Source organism: Cylas formicarius, unplaced genomic scaffold (genome assembly GCF_029955315.1).
Source record: "Cylas formicarius isolate icCylForm1 unplaced genomic scaffold, icCylForm1.1 PGA_scaffold_10__41_contigs__length_53128322, whole genome shotgun sequence".
NCBI lineage: Eukaryota > Metazoa > Arthropoda > Insecta > Coleoptera > Brentidae > Cylas > Cylas formicarius.
This window is the reverse complement of record NW_026844214.1, coordinates 37,640,846-37,665,787: the sequence shown is the minus strand read 5'-3', so window position 1 is coordinate 37,665,787 and position 24,942 is coordinate 37,640,846. Positions and strand designations below refer to the sequence as shown.

The 24,942-nt window shown below is 33.6% G+C and overlaps 1 protein-coding gene across 5 annotated transcripts in view; it reads left to right on the top strand.

The window, feature by feature from the left end:
• Nucleotides 1-24,942, top strand: part of LOC132695835 (ephrin-B2) — a 343,644-nt gene that overhangs the window by 224,966 nt on the left and 93,736 nt on the right. For 2 of the 5 annotated variants that reach the window (XM_060660361.1, XM_060660370.1), the window contains one exon: nucleotides 9,475-9,526. The exons of the other annotated variants lie outside the window; for them this stretch is intronic. The gene's annotated coding sequence lies outside the window, so the exon portion shown is untranslated. The remainder of the gene's footprint in view (nucleotides 1-9,474; nucleotides 9,527-24,942) is intronic. 5 annotated transcript variants of the gene reach the window in all.

Genomic DNA, 24,942 nt, shown 5'->3' with positions numbered 1-24,942 from the left:
TCGTATCTTGAGCGTATCATAAGCGCGCTTTTGATGTAGCTAGTTCTATCTGGATCATTTCAGATTGCCTACTTTTGAGTGCGTTAATTTTCAATTAAATTTTGTTCTCCAAGAATGAATGTTAAACATCGTCGAAAGTACACCAAATATATTTTAAGTCTCAGTCGCTTTTCAGTTTCAATTTCAATAGGTATAGATTTTTAGTAGGTAGGATTTTTAATTAGTTCTCTAATTTTTCAAAGAGACTTCCACAATAACAAATCAATCTTTTCAGAGTTTTCAGTTTCAGTTCTCTGAAGAAGCCAACGGGATGATTAGCGCAACGTCAGCAAGTTCGATGTATAAACAACCGAAGCCGAAATTACAATATTTTTTGTCTCCTCTGAGAATTAACATCAAAAACACCATATGATGGTCCTTGGACTTGATAAATGAGATGTTGGTTGTTGTTTGGGCTTCTACCAGGTCTTTTTCTATACAAGATACTGGAAATTCACATCAGATGTAGTTTTTCTACGCTGCATGCTGATAAGATCTGCATACAAAATCAGGCAGCTATGCGTTTACCTATACATTCCGGTATCTCACAAAAAACTGTCACGTAAAGTACAATTTTTTGAAAAATATTTTGTTCCGTGTTAGATGGTCCTAAAAGTTATGCAAATTGTATGATTTAGGGTAGCTTTTATAGTTGTTCGTATTAGTTTTAAATTGGTATATGGTATACGGTGCTTCGCTCTTCCGGTCGTTGTCGTTCCTTTAATTGGAAATTGGTAAGCCATTTATAGTTCTCAGTTTCTTATCTTTCTCAGGCTAATCGTATACTGATTTGATTTTTTTTTATAGAATTCGCGAAACAAAGGAATTGCCATAAAACTAGGGTTCCAATTGCCATCCAGTGTCTATGCCTTTAATTTAAAAAACATTTTTTTTTTGTAAAACTGTGACATGTTTTTTCGTTAAACATACCAATTTTCTATTAAAACGGAGTTACCAAAAGGAGTAAAGATAACTTAGAGTCATAGTTTATGAAAAAACCGAGTTTATTTAATGAAACTGAAACATTCTGTATATTTCGCACCAATGTGACTCTCTTAAATTGTTATATTGACCGGCAACAGAAATAATTAATGTTATTCACAGGCACGAATGTTTTTAAATTAAAAAAAAAGCTACAAATGATATCGCACTTTTTTAGGCCAGACAGCTTTTTACATGATCCATTATACTAAAACCCTCATACACTAAAGACAATATTTTGAGAAATCTATGCCTGCCGTAAGTAACCCAATCCGGGTCGCTCACAGAAGGGGGTTCCTTAAATTGAGTTTCGCGCCGCTAGCCATTTTCAATAGGTGTGAAAACAGCGTTCGCATAGGCGGAGACTCGGAGGTGTCGCCTTTTGTTTCAGGTAGAAACCTCCGACGGCTTAAAAACAGTTTCTTTTGTTTTCGTGTTTTTTCACGGCCGGTTTGATTTTTCATTTAATGACACTTGATCGTTGTACACATGGCATGTTGTGTGTGCGTGTGTGTGTTTGTGGAAGTTGTTCCGTCGTATGTCGGAGATCGGTCCAGACAAGTTTATTCTTTCGACATTTTTGCCGTTCTGCGTTGAGGGGGCTCTCATATACCTACTAGTTTTTAATATCAAGAGAGTAGTAGCATATCGATTCACTATTTAATGCTTTAAATTTGTAAAAATCTATCAATTTTATTTTTGACTCGATTTTTTAAATAGGAAATCCCTGATATCTGATATGTGGGTTCCTAAAATAAAAAATGAAGGTATTGTTAGAATCGGTGGTGAATGCAACTTAGCGAAAAATTTCAATTTTTTTTGTAAGGGGTCCTGTAAAGTTGTTTAGCATTTTGGGTAAATTACTAGGTTAACAGCTTTTTTGTATATATTGCGTTGCAATGGAAATGCGGCATTTTTATGAAATTCCGTTTTGATTTTAAAATTAGGCAAAATTGCTCAAAATATTTCGACTTCTTGGGTGTCTGACTTTATTTTGCCGTTCAGTTTACTTTTGTACTATTTCTTCTGGGTTCTTCCTGCGTCGGTTTTTGATAAATCGAACTTGCTGACGTTGTTCCTGTTTGTTTCTTCAGAGAACTGAAACTGAAAACTCAGCAAAGTTTACTTTTGATTTGTTTTTCGGCTCTTTGTTTTATCCATTCACTCAATCGCATTTATTATAATTTTTTAGAAAGAGTTTAAGTGCAAGGGTAAGGGTTGCGGGCTGGTTAGCATGAATATATAGCGTGAATAAAAAAATGCACTTCGATGTGTGCGGTAATGATTATTCGTAATATTAACGTTATACGTATGCTTGAGATATCGATGATATGAAAAACGGCCGTCTACTTTTTGCTCCTCGCGAGAATGGCCGACGCGAGAGATGTCAATCAAAAATATCGTATGGATTTTGATGCGGTTAATTCAAATGAGAGTAAAGAGAACATTTTTGCACCAACAAATGGGATTTAAAATAGGGTTAAAGAGCTTCTTCTAATCTCTTTGTTTTATACTCATCTCTTCATAGTAAATATTTTATTTTTAACATTTTTTTTTCATTTTTTCGGAAATTTCTAATTTTATTTTAAAGGTGTTGAAAAACTTGGAAATGGTCATCTAATGAGATGTCTGTGAGACTAGAATCACATTAAAACCTGAAAATCGAGCCAGGCTACACAACGAACTGGAAAATATTAACGCACACACCTAAATAAATATAATTTAGTAAATATTGACGATATTTTATTATCGAGTGAAAGAAGTGTCCTGATGTGCATCTATACGCATGACCATATGAAATTACGAACCGTATCCTACCAGTAATAACCAATTATTGTACAAACCTTTCTGTCGTAACCATAGCTTTAATGAAAACCAGCCCTTGCAGCGCCTTAGGGGCAGAAGTCAAGTCAAAAAGAATCGGGAGAGCAACCCTATATGTGCTGCGTGTCTCGTATACGCATGGCGAGTGGATTTGAGGCTTTGTAACAGGATACTCGCGAACGGTAGAAATGCAAACGGATCAAGTAAAGTACGGCTGCGTTTTCCATCGAAAAGAAACTTTCGATAGTTTTTTTGTTCTTTTTTACGCTTGTTGTATATCCATGAATTTCAAATTAAATAGAAAGAACCGAATAAGACGCCACAAAAAAACATTTGGAATAAATTGTACTGTGACGTAATGTACAAAATTTGCCTCAGTTAAGTAAGTGCCGGAACCTGTAAATATGTATTTCTGCATTATTTTTATTTTACGCTTTGTGAATTGGAGTACTTCTTATTTTCTTCTTATGTTATTTTCTTACGGACAAGGCATTTCTTTCAATTTAGTTAAGTTTCATCAAATAATTTTTATTTTAATAACGCGCCTATTGCAAATTCTCATTTATCTTTTGTTTTGTTTTGTAATGTTTGTCTAACTAAGTGATCAATAATAAATAACTATTTAATATCACGTTAATTTGTTACTTCCAAATAAAAATTTTTACAAATGTTTAAAAAGAACTAATTCCTGAGAAAATAATGTTGTTTACAAATCAAATACAATCAAAGTACAAATACCGTCCTGGTCCGCATGACTATTTGTAATAAAATTGTATTCTGCAACTTTCATTGTATATTTTAAATTTCTTACAAAAAAATAAAGTAGTATGTTCGCGATATTAGTTTTGTTAAAGTTGTATATATATATATATATATATATATATATATATATATATATATATATATATATATATATATATATATATATATATATATATATATATACAGTGTGTCCAAGATAAGGATGCACAGCATGGGGATCTCGGAAACTATAAGAGATACAGTGTCGGTTAAATTAGACAAAAGTTGCGCATTTTGATACCGAACAAGATCCCGTTTTACAAATTTGAAAATTCCAAGCCGTTCCGGAAATATCCGAGAAAAACCGAAATATTGCGATTTCGTTTTTATTATTTTTTAAAGCTATTTGAAAAGATATGAAAAAACGGAAAACACTTTTCCATTGGCACTTTTTAATCTCTCCAAATTGACGTTAACAAATTTTCATTACAGCGTTTCGATTCCATGGAACCACCATCAACTTTGATTTTTCTTATGGGACGGAAAAAAAGTACACACAGTATTAGGTTGTGCTTTTCATTGCGAATTCAACGATGTACGATACAATACGGTTACTTATGTTTTTATCCAGAAAAATGGCTTTTTAATACATTTCTAGTATTTTATTGTAGTAGGCCATGAGATCCGAACGATGAAAGGCAAAAGAAAATGGTTGACAAGTTCGAGTTAATGTGTTTATTTATTTACTAACTCTAACTGTTCATTTAACATAACAACTAAATCCAACAAGTTAATGAAAAACAAATTCTATAACAAATGTTCGAATAAATGACCTCCATTTTCTAGGCATAAGTACGCCCGTCTCACGGTAGACTCCAAAACACGACTTAACATTTCAGGAGTAATTTTATTAAACGCTGCTCGTACTGATTGACGTAATTGTTCCTCGTTGTCAAAACATTCTTTGAATACCTCATTTTTTATGTAGCCCCATAAGAAAAAGTCCAAGGGAGTTAAGTCCGGGGACCTTGGAGGCCAAGGTGTTTCACTGTAAGTCCCAATGTATTTTCCATCAAACCGTTCAGTTAAATATTGGCGAACTTCTCTGGAGTTATGGGCTGGGGCACCATCTTGTTGGAACCAGCAGCCTTGCACAGCGCCTAGCGGTAAATCATCTAAGGCATCTTCTAAATCGTGCCTCAAGATGTCAAGGTACCGCTCGGAAGTTAAGGAATTATTATAGAAAATAGGGCCTATAATCTTGCTACCAAAAATCCCACACCAAATATTAAACCCAAAGCGAACTTGATGTCTGGATAGTCTATTAACACGTGGATTTTGTCGCGACCAATAGTGTGTATTGCGCCTGTTATAAATACCGTTATTGGTCACCATACTTTCATCAGACCAAATCACTTTATATGGAAAATTAAAACTCTCATCACACATCCTGGTATACCACTCACAAAAATGTCTACGTCGTTCGTCGTCACCCGGTTTTAATCCTTGACATATTCTGAATTTGTAAGGCTTAAATTCATTTTTCCTTAAAATAAACTGAGCTGTAGATTTAGCTACCCCATTCTGGTCTTTAATTTCTCTGGTAGAAGTTTGTGGATTTTCGATAACAGATTGTAGAACAATGTATTGGTTTTCTTCATTGGAAGGTTTTTGTCGGGATAATGCAGGCTTCTTAAATGATCCATATTCTTTCAGATTAATTAACAAACGTCGAAAAATACTCTTGTCAGGTTGTCTCCGCTCTGGGTATTTGTTAGAATACATACGCTCGGCTTCCACACAATTTCTTTGGCATCAGATGTAGCAAGACAGCATATCACATTTTTCTTCGTTTGTAAAATTACCTCCCTCCATTGTAGAACAAAATAAATTAGAAAAAGACAACAACAATAAAAATACAAAAACAATAACTAAAGGAATAAACTTATGATCGACTGATAACAAAGACAAATAACATTAATGTGTCATTGAAATTGACTGGATGTCATTTTGTCATGGCCTACTCCATTTAAATGCTGAAATGTATTAAAAATCCATTTTTCTGGATAAAAACATAAGTAACCATATTGTATCGTACATCGTTGAACTCGCAATGAAAAGCACAATACTGTGTGTACTTTTTTTCCGTCCCATAAGAAAAATCAAAGTTGATGGTGGTTCCATGGAATCGAAACGCTGTAATGAAAATTTGTTAACATCAATTTGGAGAGATTAAAAAGTGCCAATGGAAAAGTGTTTTCCGTTTTTTCATATCTTTTCAAATAGCTTTAAAAAATAATAAAAACGAAATCGCAATATTTCGGTTTTTCTCGGATATTTCCGGAACGGCTTGGAATTTTCAAATTTGTAAAACGGGATCTTGTTCGGTATCAAAATGCGCAACTTTTGTCTAATTTAACCGACACTGTATCTCTTATAGTTTCCGAGATCCCCATGCTGTGCATCCTTATCTTGGACACACTGTATATATATATATATATATATATATATATATATATATATATATATATATATATATATATATATATATATATATATATATATATATATATATATATATATATATATATATATATATATATATATATAGGGTTTTTCACTTAAAACTCCGCACGCCAATAAGTCCAAAACGAAAAGAAATATTTAATTTATGTAAAAAGCAGTCAAAGTGTGGGGTCAAGTAGATATTTCCTAAAGTTTAAAAAATTCGACGCCTGCAAAGAGCTGGGCGTCGCGACGCGTCGAAAAATTATTCGATTGCAGAGACTTTGGAAATACGCGCATACAAAAGTACATATTATTTAAAAACTTTTTTGTTATTTACTCAAACTTATTTACTTTACCCGTTTCTAAGTTATACCGATTTAAAGTAAACATTTCTTGATTAATAAAAAATGTGATTAACGCTTATTTTTACCCATGAATGTTAGTTACTATGGCAACCATTGTCATCGCAGTTGTTTTAAGTGCAATTACAAACGTAAGTTGTTATTGCTGTATCAAAAAATTGTTACATTTTGTCACAAGAAATATCCCAATTAGTTCGGTTTAAAAAAAACTAAGATTTATTATGTGAAAATGGTGCAATTTAGCAATGAGGAAAAAGTAGACATGTTACTGGTTTGGAGAATGCAGATGCAATTGTAGAGAAGCAAAAAGAGTTTACGCACGGCGTTATCCGAATAGAAGAGTCCCCGATGCAAAAACCTTTTCAAGTTTATGTAAAAACTTAAGAGAATATGGCAGCTTCATAAAACCTAAAAGAGATAGGAACAGGACGGCCCCAAGATATCCCTATCAGAGATAAAAGAAAATACCGGTGTTACCATAAGTTCTTTGTGGAGAATTCTACATACAAACTCTTCACCCGTACAAAAATAAACTAGTTCATAAACTAGAACCAGGCGATTATGCTAGAAGAATGTATTTCTTAGCGACATTGTCCGATTTGTATAGCCAAGATGCAAATTTTCTCTCGAAAATTTTATGGAGCGACGAAAGTCGATTTCAAAATAATGGAATCGTTAATAGACACAACTGTCGTTTTTGGTCCGAAAACCATCCTCGTTGGATTACAGAAATAGGTAACCAACGAATTTTTAGTAACAATGTTTGGTGCGGCATATTAAATGGATTCCTTATTGGACCTTACTTTTACGAAGGAACTTTAAATGCAGATCGCTATTTAAGATTTCTTCAAACTACACTTCCGGAACTATTAGAAGAAGTGAATCTTGACACCAGAATGAATATGTGGCTACAGCAGGATGGAGCGCCTGCACATAATGCCCAAATAGTAACGAGGTATTTGAACCGAGAATATCCCAATAGATGGTTTGGTAATAATGGACCGGTAAGGTGGCCGGCGAGGTCCCCGGACATTACACATTACACCACCATCTCTCATCTCATCTCATTAACAAAATTAGTGCAGCGTGTGCCGCTATCACAAGAAGGACTCTCCTACAAGTGACCCAAGCTCATCTGTTAAAAGTTTTTGATAGTTGTGTTTGAGCAGATGGACATAATTTTTAACAAAATTTTTGAAATGTCTTATTATGTAGTTAATTGCAATAATAATTTTGGTTATTAACTTGTAGGTATTTTAGTGTTTTTTCATTTATTTATCATGTTATCAGAACTAAATCGATAAAAAATAATAAATAAAATCATACTAAAATAGTTGAAATCTATTGTTTGTAATTGCACTTAAAACAACTGCGATAACAATGGTTGCCATAGTAACTAACATTCATGGCATACTTGTAAAAATAAGCGTTAATCACATTTTTTATTAATCAAGAAATGTTTACTTTAAATCGGTATAACTTAGAAACGGGTAAAGTAAATAAGTTTGAGTAAATAACAAAAAAGTTTTTAAATAATATGTACTTTTGTATGCGTGTATTTCCAAAGTCTCCGCAATCGAACCCCACACTTTGACTACTTTTTACATAAATTAAATATTTCTTTTCGTTTTGGAGTTATTGGCGTGCGGAGTTTTAAGTGAAAAACCCTGTATATATATATATATATATATATATATATATATATATATATATATATATATATATATATATATATATATATATATATATATATATAGATATATATATATATATATATTTTTTTTTTTTTTTCACGTATTGATTCACGGATGGAAAAATGTAATGACACTATATTCCGGGATATCATCCGTTCGCTTGTTGAACTCCGACTGGAATCCTGCAGACGTTTCGCCAAAATCTCACTTGGCATCTTCAATGCTCGCGCTCCGAAAACACTTCGAACAGTGTTCGCCTTGAATTGTGACGTTTGTCAATTCTGACGGTCATGTCAGTGAATGTATTCATGTTGTTTTGCAAAAATGTACCCAAAAACTAACGGTCGTAGAAAAAGTATAGTATGCAACACGTTCGGTAAACTTTTTAAATCACTCGTTTATTAAACACTCGCTCCGCTCGTGTCAAATAAACTCGTGAGTCAAATGCCATTTTTTACCGCACTTGTTGCATAATATACTATTTTTCGCTTCCGTCTGTAAAATACTACTATACTAAATAATACTAAATACACTTTAGCACGTCAGTTTCGTTTCCCATTGATCCGAGGCACTTCGGATATTTCCGGGATTTTGTCGCACGGGTTTGGGAGCAATCGTGTGTTTGCGGAGATTTTACCGCACGGTTTGACGTTTGTCAATTCTGACGGTCGTGTCAGTGAATTGTTTTAAAATATGTGCTCAAAAACTAACGGTCGTATGTGGCACGTTTAGTCTATTTTTTAAGTCAAATGTTGCATAATATACTATTTCGCCCAGCCAAGCGCACGGGTCGCTTGAAATTAGAACACAAACAAAACTGATATGAATATCTAAGTTTATCTATCGGAATTTATGGTCGCTTATCAGACTGTAAGAGATCTTTTTTCTATTATCTATATATCTATCGGATATACATAAATAAACAGAGTTGAGTGAGAAGCTGTTACTTGGACACTGACAAAGTCTAATTTTATTAAACTCCATCATGAAAATAGTTTGACAAATGCAGTGTTATCGAGCAACCCTATACAGCGGCAACTTTCAACTGGAATTTTTAATAAGATACGCATACTTTATTAGAGATTCTTTGCAAGTATCTATAACTGTGTAAGGCAAGTTTAATATTTACTTTCGCAAGTGCGCCAAACATCTTTTTTTTTTATTAGAAAATGCATATATGTAAAAGCTGTACAGGGTAACGTATTATGTATTTCTTTCTAAGTTTAATAGTAATTTTTACAAATTCCCATTCAGGAATGTGATCTGCATATGGAGTATTGCTTTTTCTCTTTTTTTTCTAAAACTTGTAACGTTTTTTTTTTCAGGTAAAACTGCAGCTTAGTTTTGACCACTGGTTGTCCTCGTCGTGGCAAAAATGTAAGTATCGTTTCTTGGCCGCGTTTAAAACAATCAAACCGTTCCGCCTTACAAGAAACTTTACCCCGTCAACCGAAGCCGTTGGGCTTCCGTTGAATATATATATGCGTGCATGTGTTTTACAAGCACGCGGTAATGTGCACTCTGCCGTCGGCCATTTTCTTTCGCATATTTTTTTCTAAATTACAAAAGAGAGGCCATAAAACTCCTTGCACATAATTTTCCTTTTGTTCGGTCGTCCCGGTTAACACCGCGTCTCTGATCTGTCGAACGACATACGCACTTGGCTGTTGCGGTGCGAAACGTGTCGGTGGGGTTCTTTCTGTACGCGCGAACAGGGACGGACTCGATTGCGTGGGTGGGATTATGTTTTTCTTATTGTGCAGTAAAGCAAGCAGGACAAATTTCCACCCTATTTGACATTCGTAGATTATGAAAAAGCATTCGACACAGTGGAACAGAGCGCGCTACTGACAGCCCTGCGGAATTGCAGGATTGACTGTAGATACATTAGCCTAATACAATGTACCATGGATCCAATCAGTCTGTAGCTACATACTATCTCTACCAGAACGAATACACAAAACCAGTAAATAGAGAAGTAGGTGTTAAACATGGCGACATTCTGTGGCCTAAGTTCTCGTGCTAGAAGATATATTCAAAAAACTGAACTGGTCGAACAAAGGCCTAAAGATCAATAGCAAACGCCTAAATAAGAAATGCTAACAGAGTTGCACACCGGGTCCGGCAAGCTTGATTTGAAGATGAACATTGAAAAAAGCAAGGTAATGTACACGGAAGTAACTGTCACAAAGATAGACAACACGAAAATAGATAGTCACCGAATATATTATATTCCTGAGCCAAAAAATCGTCCTTAATTGAGATATTCAAATAGAAGAAATAAAAAGAAGGCAAACACTAGCCTGGGCAGCGTTCGGAAAACTAAGGTATTTACTGAAGAACGGACAAATTCAACTACATCTAAGTACAAAGGTTTTTGATGCATGCATCTTGTCAATATACGCAGCACAAACATGGACCATCTGAAAGACGAACATGAAGATGTTAATATCTCTTAAAAATAATAGAACAAATACAGGGATAAGACAAAGAAGACTGAAATGGGAATACGCAGGGCATGTTGCCAGGGAAGGAACTAACAAATGGCAAAAATCAGTCCTGAGATGGATGATTTTGGATATTTGGATAAAAACAGCCGATAGCAGAAGAAGATGGAAGAAAGAAGTTTGTAGAGGCGTATGTTCAAAAGTGGACTAAAAAAGAAGAAGTAACGTAGTAAAGCAAATTACGGAGGGCGAAGAAATATCAAACTAGATAACAATTGATAAGAAGAAGAGTAAAACCAGTTTGCGTGCTCTTCTATATTTTTTACATTTTACTTAGGGAAAATTATGCAAGGAGCTCTATGTGAAGAAACAACAGCCATTTGGGTAAACCGTGAACTCATTAATAATATCCGTTTTGCCTACTATACTTTGATGATTTCTGATAGTAGCAAAGAACCACAAAGAATGATAGACAAAATCTTCAATATGAGGAAAGCTACACTTGATATTAAGAACACAAAATTCGTGAATATCAGCAAAACAAATGTCTGGCGAAGGCTGAATGTTCGCAATAAGCACAAGAGTTAGAGAGTTCAAATAGAAACCGGAAAACACTCTCGTGAAATAAGATCCAGAATAAGTCAAGTTAAAGTTGCTGTATTTTCAAATATGTAGTTTATAGATATAACCGTTAAGACAATCCTTCTCTACGGAATGGAGTCATGGACAAAGAGTAACAAATGGTTTATGTTAAATCAAATGGAAAAAGAAACAAGCTTGCTTGCCTAGGTCACGTTATGCATACCGGAATGAATACAAGGCAAAAGAAATGCTAGAAGAAGACGCACTTCATGACTGGAGAACTTAAGAGAGTTGTAAACCAATAGAATGTAACAAGCAGCTCATCAAAACCAAGAATCGGCATGATTATATAGCCAACGTTCTAAGAGGAGACGGCATATACAGAAGATGAAAAGAAAATAGCAATGTAAATACCTTTCCTTAGTATGAAATAGTGACGTCATGTGATATGTGATATAATTCATCAACATTTTTCTGTCAGCTTTAAAATAATTAAAAAGTATTAGAGAATAAAATAATGTTCAATTTTCAATTTCAATTTTTCCAGTCGCCTAGAATTTGCGAAGGATCATCCAGTCACTTATTTCTGTTGCGTCTGAAAGCAGCCAGAAACGTTTATTTAGCACTTACACTTCACTTCAACTATGACAACGATACGTCAAATAGTTTCAATATACGGAGCATAAATATTAACATTAAAAATTTTTTTTACGTTTTTGCTCAGGACATACAAAATGGTTTTACACTAAAAATAAACTCAACAAACAAGGTATGCTTTCTTTGAAATTTTTGACAAAATAAAATGTTTCTAATAAAATCAATAATTTTACCCTTTTCTAACATGTATTTTGTCATTTTTTTCAAACTTTATAATCTATTAGTGTATACTTATGTCATTGGAAACTTTAGTTAGTTCTTTCAGATATCTGCGAAATTATTCTATTTATATGCAGTGTGTACGATTTAAATGACATAATGAAAATTTCGTGCTACTGAAAATAAGGTATTGGGAGTTTTTCGCATTAAACTAATACACCTTGTTATCCTTGGATGTACCTGGCAAAATTTGATTTAAATGACTTGTTTGCCAACAATTTTTGTAGAAATTTATTTGTTAAATTTAAACAAAGTTTAGGCCCAAAACAAAAACACAATATCGTACAAGGTATTTTGTTTAAAATTTCAAAGTTATTATTACATTTAATGTGGCAACCAAAATTTGATAACAATATCTTTCTGGAATACCGTGCAATATTATAGACTGTAGTTACAGACAACCCTCTGTTGCAGGGATTCCGACCCTGTCTTCTTCGTTTCCCTCGCATGCACGTATACCATACACACACGTGGTTTGCTTGGTCTTATTATTTTCGCACCTCCGCGACGACATTCAATGGTCCCCGATTCCGTGCATGCTCCGACGGCCATCGCCAACAAGAGAATTATGAAAAAATTTAAAATATTTTCGGTGGGAATCGACTTCTGAGTTTATGAACTAAGGGATTCGGATTCGATGACGGGGACGTAATTGAAAAAAGCGTGCCACGCCGACAATAGGCTGATGTTATTCATCGTTGATGGGATAACGTAGCCTACCATATTAATATGAATTTGACTTCAACGCGATTGCTGATACAGGTTCCTTTAATTGCTATTGATACACTGTGCGTACTGAGTAAAATTTTGGTAGGAAATAACACGAATAATTGACAATAAACATTGTTTGTGGCATTTTTCTTAAACATATATAGGCAGGTTATGGTATTATAAAGTATCTTCTGCAGATTTACTTGAGGTTTCCACCACATTTCTCCAAATATGCTGCTGATTATTTAAAAATAATGTCTAGTATTGGTGTATGACTTAAATCGCTGAAATATGTTTAAAAATTTTGGTGGATAAATTAAAATCTGACACAAGAGAAATCCATAAAATAAGTTGTTTAAAAACTGGATAGAAAGCCTAGAAGCGGTCGTAGGAAGGTGAAAATTGAAGCAAAAATAGTTCACGAAGTTTGATTGGATATTCGTTAAAATAAACTTCCACCTACTAACGGAATAAAACTTGTAGATAATCACCAGCTCGTTAGTGTTCTTCGTATCTTCGTTCTTCGATTTGAGTGATACATATATTTAATAGTGCAAAATTCATTTATATAATTATTTAAATAGTTTTTCTGTATCAAATATTCGAATATCAAATTACTGGCCAGAAATTTCGAATCATCAACACATACATTTATCAAAAGTCGACATTTTTAGTTACATTCTACATATGTCGATATCAACAAAGTTTCTTTTTTAATATAGGTTTTTGCATCTTTGTTTGTGTAGTTCAATATTTTGCAATTAAAACCAAGTAATAGTCATATTTTCTCGTTGGAAACATTTGTCTTTTCGAAAGTAAAGTAAGACATTTAAAGCCTCCTATGTACATCAGAGACGCCGAGTCCTTGTATGATTTTATAGAAGGGAAACGAACAGCCCATTCATCGACATGTGTTACGCTCCTCCCCATATAAACATGGTCGACCAACAAAATATAAAAGTGATATTGGAGTTTCTAAGGCCTCTTTTTAATTACGGAGGGTGACGAATAGTATGGCGGCGCATGAATTTGCTTCCTCGTTAGTGGCAATGCGTATAATTATAATGTAAAAATTTGCCTTCAAACGCATTTGCCTCCAGTCGCATTTTTGAAACACTTAAAAAATATTTTTCTGCTGCCACTTTAGTATTAATTTTAAAGTCTGTGTTAAAACCTATTGGGATTACTTATGTATTATTACTTTAACAAAAAAGAGATGCGCACTTTCTTGCAATTTATCCAAGGAACAGCGTTGCGTATTCTACCTTACCAAAACTTTATATCGGTATATTTTACAAAAAATAAATAGAACCTTTAAACGAACGGAAAATCGATTTAGACTTTGACTTTTTTTATTTGGTTATTAATGACATTTTATTATTATGAAGTATTTTGAACAAAATTAAAGCACCGGTTACGGTTTTTTATTTGTATTCTTGTCTATTCTTAATGGCATTAGAGACAAAATAAGTTTTCGTCCTTGTTTAGTAACTTTGTATCTACAAATTTATGTATTTTTTGTTTTCGCCTCTCTTTTCGCTATGTAAAATATTTTAACAAAGTATAGGAAAAATAGTTTTGGTTTCTTTTCATGTAACATTCTTCATTATTAAAATTTGGATAATATGCATTCATGTATTTGTTAATGTCGTTTTAGTTTGCTTAACGTTAAAATAGAAATGAACTATAATTCATAAAATCTGCAGTTTGGTCGAGAAAGTATTTTATTTAAAGGTGAAAAATATATCCCTAAAATCTTGATATCGGATTTTGAAACAGTCTGTATATAACAAGAAATACGTTTTTAATATCAAGTAAAAATCGTATGTAAGTCTTGATCAAAGCAAAAATGAAACCCATCGGGATTATTACGGTGGTGGTGGATACGTTTTTTAAAAAAATTCAGCGGTGGCCGTTAATAAATTTCTAGTTTTTCCTAAAAGTTCATGCACAAGATTCCCCCAGATGCACGAAAGTAATAGCCAAAATCGCGTCGCTTTTCTCTTTCCCAGAAAAATATTCTTATCAGCATGCAGCATCTATTAACTCGGCAGTAAAAATATTGAGATGGGATTTCAAATTTTTGAAGTATATGTATATTTAACGGCGCATGAAAAGGATATGAAGAGATCTAAAAGAAACCGCCATAAATTCGGAAACTTTATGATACAAAGATGAAGGATGAAATCGTTACTCCGTTATTATTCGTTGCCTTATTTAAGACTTAAGATTTATTTTATGCCCCTTAAAATTCGTACGAAATTGTTCGAGTGCATTTAAGATTGTGGTTTTATTACCTAGTGAGAAATTGTTCATTATTCCGCTATTCACACTATCAGCGTTAAATAGTTATGATAATAAAATCTTCCGAGTCTAAACGCAACGCGGCCAAAATAAAAGTGGCTTAGAAATATATCTAACTAACGATAACGTTTCAAAATTCGCCACGTCAATGTTTTATTCTGCCGTCATAATATCGAAAACCACAAATCGACTTTGAGATTTTCGTGGAACCATATTTGATATGCAATTTTTTACATTTATACATAGTATGCATATGTAAACAGAAAAAGAATATATATTATCTAGTGATAAATTCAGAATCTGCGAAAACTGTTGCTGTGTTTCCGAAATAGCGTCGTCTACTACCAAAAACTACAATATGCCTAATTCTATAATTCTATATAGGCAATTTCTTACTAATGTTAGGACTTTAAAATAGATGTTTTTACCGCCACCCAGAAATCAGGTTAAAGACCTAAATAAATTTAAAAATAATGAGGCCAAATCAGAAATTGTTACTCTAATTAGAAAACAAACGAATCCATTTTGGTCCTAGATACATGAAATTTATCAATCCAATGATCTCAAGGAATTGTCTTAATTGTTGTGTTTTAATTATTATATTGACATTATTGTTCGAATGAATACGTTTCTTTTTCTTCTGGTTTTATAATTTTTTCGCTAGTTTTAGCAATTTAATTGAGGACGTAAATCTACTAAGGAAAATGCAGTGACTTGGTTAAATAAAAACTCATAATCATAATACGTTATCAAAATAAAAAATTGTATCCCTAAACAAATACTTATTTCGCCACAGTTTGTTTTTCTTATTATAATATATTTTTCTTTACGATGCCAATATACAGGTGAATGTAAAATTCGCAAATTGGTCATTTTACTAAATTACGACAAAATCCTAACGAGATGTGCAATAATTGCCGACAGGAAGTATTTTGAAAATACCAAATTGCAATGAATGTACTGCTGGCGTCTGACTACTTATTTTAATTCTTTTTAAAGCGACAGATAATAAGGTACCATCTTTAGCTGTGGGTTACGTGGAAAATGCATTTACGTCTCATCGTGTTTTCCATATTAGCTGAAATTAATACTGTTTATGGTATGTCTCGTAATGTAGCTTTGTATATTATGATAAGCGTATTATAAATGGATTGTTGTTGGAATGTTTGCACATTTAATATTATATTATATTAAAATATTCTGATTAATTGAAAGCTCTGAATATTTTGATGAGACTTGAGATTTCATATTTAATGACATCATTTTGCAAAGAAAATTATCAATTTTCGGGATTTTCCGGAACGATCGAATTCTTGTCAATTTCCGCTTTAAGTTAGGACCTAAGTGCCTAACTCTATGATTGTTTAACCGCTTTTGCCTGGTTACCTAATACCGAGAAGCTCTTTTGTGTGTACATTTTACCAACAAAATCTTCTATCATTTGAAAAATTAATCAAGTATATTTAAAATTTCTACATTCTGCTTATAGTTTTTATAGCCAATTTTTTCGACTTATTTATATTAAACATCAAAACATAAATTGTGAGTACATGTCTGATTAATATTAATGTTTCAGAGAAGCGAAGCAATAAAATTTATAAATTAACCTCAGTGAAGAGCTTTAGTCATAATGATAACTAAATATTTATGCTTTTATCTACAACATGCCAAATTTGAAACGATCCTATATCTTATTACAGAATCAGAACTTTTTCAGAAAATGCATCCATAAAGGGTTATTTTTGTTGAGTTAGACAATTAAAGAATATTTCTAAAATAATCAATGTTCCTAAGGCTTTTTAATACGACATTTATTGTTAATCATTCTTATAAAAATATATAGTAAAGTTCTTCCAAGACAATTGACTGTTTCTATCAATGAAATAAATTGCTTCAAATATTATTTAAAATCCGGTCGATTGTGGCGGGAAAGTAAAGCGGATCGATCAACACTCACATGACGAATATCCCTTCTACCCCGTTTCTGTGTTTCTCGCTCTCTCTCTCCGTGTTACCGGGCCCTTAATACCTTAGCTGGCTTCTAAACCTTGCGTACACACGCACGTAAAATCAGTGGCGTTGAAAAATTGGAATAACATTTTTTTATCAGACGAGTGAGTTAACACTAACATACAAATGAGTCAGGAATACAGATAAAATGAGAAACTAGAAATAAAGAATTGTAAGCTGTAAGAACCATGTTTTGTGCAAGTTTGAGACATAAGAGATTTAGTCTTAATAAGAAGTTTAAAGATTACGCTTTATACTGGCTATAAAATACCCATTTATGCGTACTCAAGGTGTCACTTTAAAACGTCGGTTTCATTCAACACTGTCCAATGCAACTGCATGCACCATGCAACACTTTTATAAATTTCTTTAGACGCGCGCTTCGCTTCTCTCGTGCCTAAACGAATTCGTGCCTAAAGCGTTGTTTATACAACTATTTCAGAATTTACTGTTAGGCGTTTAATATAATATTCATCAATTTCATCTTTTACATTTATCAACAATTGATTTTGATTAAATTCAATTATGTTGGAACATTTAAAAATGTATTGTTCCTGATCCGCCACGCTGCTGTGTAGTATGCAAGCCTAGATAATTGTCGCACATTTAGATACTCCAAATAATATCCTTTATGTCGCGCTGTCAAAGGGTTTCTCCGCTAGACTCCCCCTTGCGCCCTTATACATACGCACACGTCACTGTTCCGCGTTCTCGCGTTACTTATTGATGCCCGGGCTCAGACCGTAAAAATCAGGTAAATGGTTATTTTTTGTGCTCGTTTGCTTTTTCATTTCTCCTAAACAATTTTCATCGTAACGGGGAAAAACACTTATCTGCCGGAAAGAAATTTTGTTAGCAATGGTATCGATGTTTTATGCTGTTTGAATATTTATTTCTTCGGCAAAATTGTTACTAGGAAGTAGAATCCTATTTATCTATCTATTAATCTATGTCTATGCTGATGTGCTTACTGTTTTTGTCATTGTTTCTGTCTTGAAGAATTTGGTGTCTCCATAAGTTCGCCTGTGTCTTGTAAATTCCATTTAACTTCAACAAACTCATGCTTGATCCCATGTTTTTTTTTTATTTTATTCAGTCACACACTACAAATACATTCTATAATTATATAATGCATTAAGCATTGCTACCGAAAGCATTTTAACTGAATTATCTAATAATAATAATATAATATAAGAATAATATAATTTAACAAAAACATTATAAGAAGTCTCATTTTTCACAATGTTAGGCAGTAGGTTGTATGTATTTGACGCCGCACTTGTTGGATTTTGCAATTCTTTATTTGTTCTGGCATTCCGTAACTGTATGTCAGTGTGATTTTTTAAGTTGTGTGAGTGTATTTCATTGATATGGGTTATTTTGACGTTGCTTTTAGTTTGTTCTGTATTATTTTAAAGGTAAGATTAGATTTGTTTGTTGGATTTTATTTTGTATTATTTTTATTTTATTAAAGCTTGTCTTATTACATGTACCCCAGACTGCAATAAGATGTCTTATAATCGGTAAGAAACACGTATTATAAATTTTATGTCTTGCAATTTCACTTAAAAAATAGTTTCATCTGTATAACGCTGCTGTTTTGTTTTGTATATGACTAATGTGAGCATTCGAATTTATCTGCTCCTCAAGCATAAGCCTCAAATATTTTGTTTTATCAACTCTTTCCAAAGTAGAATCATTTATGTTAATGTTAAAGTTATTTTTTGTTTAAATAAAACGTATTTAGTTTCTTCGGTGTTTACTTTTAATTTGTTATTTAGTAGCCAGTTGTAGTATCCTTTTATCCTGAATTTTCTTATGCATAAATTAAGACCGTATCATCTGCAAATGTATAATATTTTGCTTACAATTCAGCCAAGCGCAGACTCAAGACATACAACATATACAAGGGGGGCCCAAGGACGCAACCTTGAGGGACCCCACAATTATTAACCATAATTCTGGTACTGGAATCCTCCAGGGTTACGAATTGTCTGCGATTGGCTAAGTATGTTCTAATTAGGTTTGACATAATCCCATTTTTTCAATCGCGAACATGATCGTCAATATCGAAGGCTTGTCTTAGCTCCAAAACTAGCCAAAACCACCCTTCCCTAATCAAGACTATTTGATAGAAAGTTCACCAAGTCCATAGTGGCATTTAGTGTACCACTATTAGATGTAAATCCGTACTGAAACGGGTAAAAAGTAACTTGCCTTTCTAGAAAACACGTAACTCTATCCTTCAAGAGAGTTTCGATTATTTTTGAAAAAGTGGTTATGAGTGATATTGGCCTGTACTTGCTCCTCGACGTCCGATTTATATGTTGGGCATACTTTAATAATTTTTAGTTCCTCTGAAAATTAATTAACGTAATCAATATACTATTTATTAATAATACTAAGATAGGTATAATGTGCAATCTCGGTTTCACTAGTATTTAAAGGACTGAACCAAAACTCAACGTTCTAAAAAGCAATATCACAATTTGACAACGAATACAAGCTGAGTTCTTTACAGTGCAAAAACGTTATATTATACATTTGGAAAAGTAATTTTATTTTAGTTTCAATGATTGCAAAATAAGCAGGTGTTCCATCTAAAAATGCATTTTTTCTGTTGAACTATTAAACCTAGCGATTTTTTTTAAATGCACATTTTTCGAAAAAACGCTGTGACTCTATAACAGATGCGCAGTTTTTAAATTACAGCCAGTGTTGGTGCCGCCTTTATATGCGTTCCTTCATCAATTAAAAAATCTTCCAATATCGCTGAAAGGGCGACAACTAGGTGCTAACAAGAATCTACATCTCGCACGCATACCACTCAAACACGCATATTAAACGCATTGCCACCCGTATGTTTGCACCGGGAACATTGGATGCACACAATAAGAGTGCGGGTAACGCGAGGAAAGAGGTGCGGTATTAAAAGCCGCTGGTGTTAGACTCCGTTGAGGGTGTAAAAAATAAGTTAAGAGGCGTCGGATACGCAAAAGTGCGAGAGGTGGGGAGCGAACAACAATGCAGGCTCGCATTGAGACAAATGTCAGATTTTCACGAACACAGGGTTAGGTTTTTGTTTGACAGATGGTACAACATCTACTAAATGGAATGTTATGTCATCGTTGTTAGGTACCAAGGAGTAAGAAAGTTTTTTATTAATTTGACTACTAAATATTTAGCTTCATGCTCGCTCTTGCTCTTTATATGGGATTTTCCCAAAGACCATATGAAGGATTAAACACATTAGTCAATAAATCAGCCAATAATGATAATGGCCTTAGAAGCCAAGTTAAAGTCTCTGAGTTGGCAACATTTTATTCTCCGTGAAATTTGCCAAAACCACAGCTTATCCATCTCCATCCAATCTCAAAAGACTGAAATATAACGAGACGATAGTGGCAACAAAGATAGAAACAATCAATGGGTCGACAGAAATTCAGATTCAGTTACTAGACTAGACTATCGTTAACACATTTGTTATTTTAACATTTTAAATTTATGAAGTCAATTAGAGGATTCTGATGTCCCGCAGCTAAACCTAACCGTTTCTGAGATATTTAACAATTTCTATCAAAAATGATTTTTGCAGAACGAGAAACAAATATGCGCAGCAACAAAGCAATGTTTGATACTAGTCCGTTTTCCTACTCCCTCATAATTTACTTTAACTAATTGAACATAAAATTATACATATGCACAATATTCAATTTTACACAAAATTGTCCAATTTTTAATTGTAATTGTAAATAATATAAGTTTATAAAAATCGATGATTTTCAAATTAATTTAATTTTCTTTTTCTTCAAGTTGTAATAACATAATTATCGAAATTTATAATTAAATTTGTCAAACAGATTTTTTTCTAGCAAAAAACGATTAATGGACTTTTTAAAGAATTCCGTATAGGTATTTACATTTACATCTCAAAATCGGTAAATTAATGCAATACCGATTTCGGATATAACCGGAATTTTCCGGTATTCCAGTTGAATTTCAAATTTTTGCTAGGCATAACAGATCGACGAAGTTCCTGGTGGGGGTCCCTGCATACATCATATCCTAAACGCACCTTAAAATGTTTGTCCCTTCAGACTGCGTTTTAACAAAATGTCCCCGCTCCTATCCACAATTTTCCCATCAATATCAAATATTTAAAACCGAGACTCGATCAAGATAAAAAGGATGATTCTTTTGATTTCATGATTAAATGATGAATGGATGTGCTATTCCCGTTTTGTAAGTAAGCACCTGCTCCTCGTATATATTTATTAGTCGATGATCCGTGCTTTTCGAGACATCCGGTATAATAAATTTCGGTCCACCGTCTGCAAAAAAGGCGCCTTAATACACCTCCCATTGTAAAGCAAGATACGATTTGATCGGTTAATTGATAACGCTAAGCGTTTCAGACTAGAAAGCGTTCAAAATCCGATAGGAATTTTTCGAATCTTTTCAGGCACGGGCTTACATCAACTTCGAACTTTCGCTTAAATATTAGCCGTTAACAATTCTGATTTTTTTACGTAGCATTATTTTCTTACCAACCAAAACCAACCACACATTAATTATATTAACCTTTATGTTTTCTCCTGTACGTTTTTTTTTAACTTCTTTTTTTTTGCTATGTAGAACAAATAACATTTGTATTTTATGCGGTTTTCGAATCATGTGAGTTATGTACAATGATTTCTACGTAATAAGGATAAGACACCGTGAGATCTACGATGTCAGCATTTGGCCACGATGGTACTACGAAGAGACCGTGAGATTCACATCGTCAGCTTTTCGGATACGAACCTATAAAGTCTTAGTTTTAAGTAATATGATTATTCTTGTTGTAACTGTTGCTGCAGAAAACTCTTAATTTTCGATTGTATTTTGAAAATAAAGTTTTTAAAAAGTAATCTCGTCTTCGCTTGAACATAATTGGCGCAGTCGGTAGGATTGTGCCCTCGGAATTCGGAAAACGAAAAAGCAGAGACAATTCGCATGTGTACGTCGCATCGTGCGGAAAAGTGACACTTACCGAATTAGGCTACCCTGAGGAATGGTTTCAACCGCTACAGCGCAATCCAAAGAACTTGTTGGTGAACCCAGAGAAGACTCTCGTAGGCAGTGTGCAGCAAAGGATCAGGGAAGGGAAAACCGTAAGTGCGATTTTTTCCTTTCGCCTCTTTAAGATCCTCTGTTAAGGCTTTTAATAGGGATAATTTTAGGCAAGACGTATCGGACGTCAAGTAGTTAGTTAAATTGTGAAACAGAAACAAGCTGCGAATATTTCAAAGCATTAAGTAGTGACGTAGAATCTAAAATTAATGAAATTTTCAAAAATCTAACCTTTAGTGAAAGAAAAATATCAGAAAAAATGACAGACCCAAGTAAATTGGAATTTATTTAAATTGCAAAACATTCAACCTTACGAAGGTGATAACAATACCTTAAATAAGTTTATCAACAGATGCGAAAGCTTAATTAGTGATTACGCTTCCCTTGCAAATTCGGAATTAAAGAAACATATTTTTGAATGTATCCAGGAAAAACTCGTAGGTAGAGCCGCAGTTCTAGTAGGTAATCGCACAGAAATTAGTGATTGGAAAGCATTGAAAGATGCATTGACTCAATGTTTTTCCGATCGCCGAGATCTGAATTGTTTAATCCAAAAATTAGTTAGGACTAGGCCCAATAAAAACGAACACTTGATAAATTTTGGAAGTAGACTTCAATTATTAAGGAGCGACATTGCACAGCGTATAAGTAACCAGTCTAAATATACACCGGAAGAAAAACTTTCATATATTAAACATTATGATAAAAACTGCCGTAAATCGCAGGGTGCACAGGCGTCTTAAAAAACAATATGCATTTAAAAACACCGCAAAGTCTCGAAGACGCCATGGCATATGTAAGTGAATTCGAAAATTTTGAAAGGTTGTATGGGACTCTGAACGAGCCTTATAAATCTCAAAAACCGAATTTCCAAAATTTAAACAGTGCACCGACAAATCAACATCTTCAAAATTTTTATAAAAAACCGTTTAGCAATAATGCGTTTGTACCACCCAATCTCGCTCAATTTCCAACGTCTAGGACACCTTCCATAAGACGAGACCAATACCGAAATGTCCACATAATCAATCCGAACCCAATAAATCCAATCAGCCGGAGCAAACTCATTCCATTATGTTTGCTTCTTGAGGAGGGAGGAGTTATGTACAATGATTTCTACGTAATAAGGATAGGACACCGTGAGATCTACGATGTCAGCATTTGGCCACGATGGTACTATGAAGAGACCGTGAGATTCACATCGTCAGCTTTTCGGATACGAACCTATAAAGTCTTAGTTTTAAGTAATATGATTATTCTTGTTGTAATTGCTGCTGCGGAAAACTCTTAATTTTCGATTGTATTTTGAAAATAAAGTTTTTAAAAAGTCATCTCGTCTTCGCTTGAACATAATTTGTGCCAAATTTAGTTTTAAATATAATACTTTTTTTAGGTAGGTTGGCGGAATAATTGTGAACGCAAATTGAATGAAGGTGTACGAGTTAGTCACCTTGAATCTCATTTATTTCGTAAATAAGAATGCGGAGAATTGTTGTGCCAAATTTAAAAGGGAGCTAAAGGCTGATACAGATGAGAAGATCTATAACACTCTACATGGAACTTAAGTTATACCATGGCTTTGATGACCACAAAAAATTATCAAGACGTCTCTAATCAGCGGTGTAGTTAATTATTCTTGTGTCCCTTTATTTTCTTTTCGTTCAACTTAGGTACCAAATCCGTCCCTGATATTCCTCCCATAAAAAAGCAATTAAAACACGATGAAAGTATAGTCCGTATCATTATAAATAACAGAGGCTATATTGTTTTCGATTTGGAATCTGGTATTGAACGTATTGTTGCATGATGTGTGGATACCAGAGATGTTTACGGACTCATTTTCAAAGTCAGGGTCGCATTCAGACATGCAAGTAGATGGGTTTCGTACGTGACAAAAATAATAACCAATCTTATTAATGAATTATTGCTGATTAAATTTGAATTTCAAAACGATATTGCTCCTTTGTTCATCTTCGAGAATGCACAGCGGGACGCTGCAAATCTGTTAGAAAAAAATGCATTGTTTATGCGCCATGTTACCCGAATATTAGATGAGAATAATTGTTCTGGCAAATACTAAAGGGTGCTTAAAACATTGTTGTCATTACAACGAAAATGCTGTTAGGAAAAAGTCATTTTTTTAAATTTTTGTAGCTTTTTCTCTGACTTCATTTTATATGTATATTTGGTAATATGTTCTTATTCTGTAAAGTAAACATATGATTATAGAAAACAATGCTAAAGACCGCAAAATTTTAACGAAAACATTGGGCAGGTGGCAAACGGAGCTCGGATGCGAAAGAAGGAGGAATGCTGAACTATGCATAGGCAATTACGTGCAGAGAAGAAAGAAAACAGTATAGCAGGTCAAGTTCCTGAATGTATTAAGAAAAAGGCACACCTAGATTAAGATAAAGGCATAGAACAAGAGCTGGTAGAAAATTAAATCTAGGATTAGACGAGGAAAGCAGAGAGACTGGAGAGAAATTTTAAGGCTATGGGTCCAAGTGCCTGTTTAGTTAGCGGTCTACCTAAGGCTATTTAGTTTAATATGCGGTCAGCTCAAGATAATTTGGTTAGTTTGTTGTTGCATTAAATCCGAAATAAACAACTATCTAATAGAACTCATACTAAAACAGCACCGTTATATCTTATCGTTTCTATTTCTAACGACTTCGCTGCTCGAAATGAACAATTTGTGGCAATTAAAAACATATTTTAAATATAAAAAAATTTAAAAAATGGAACAAT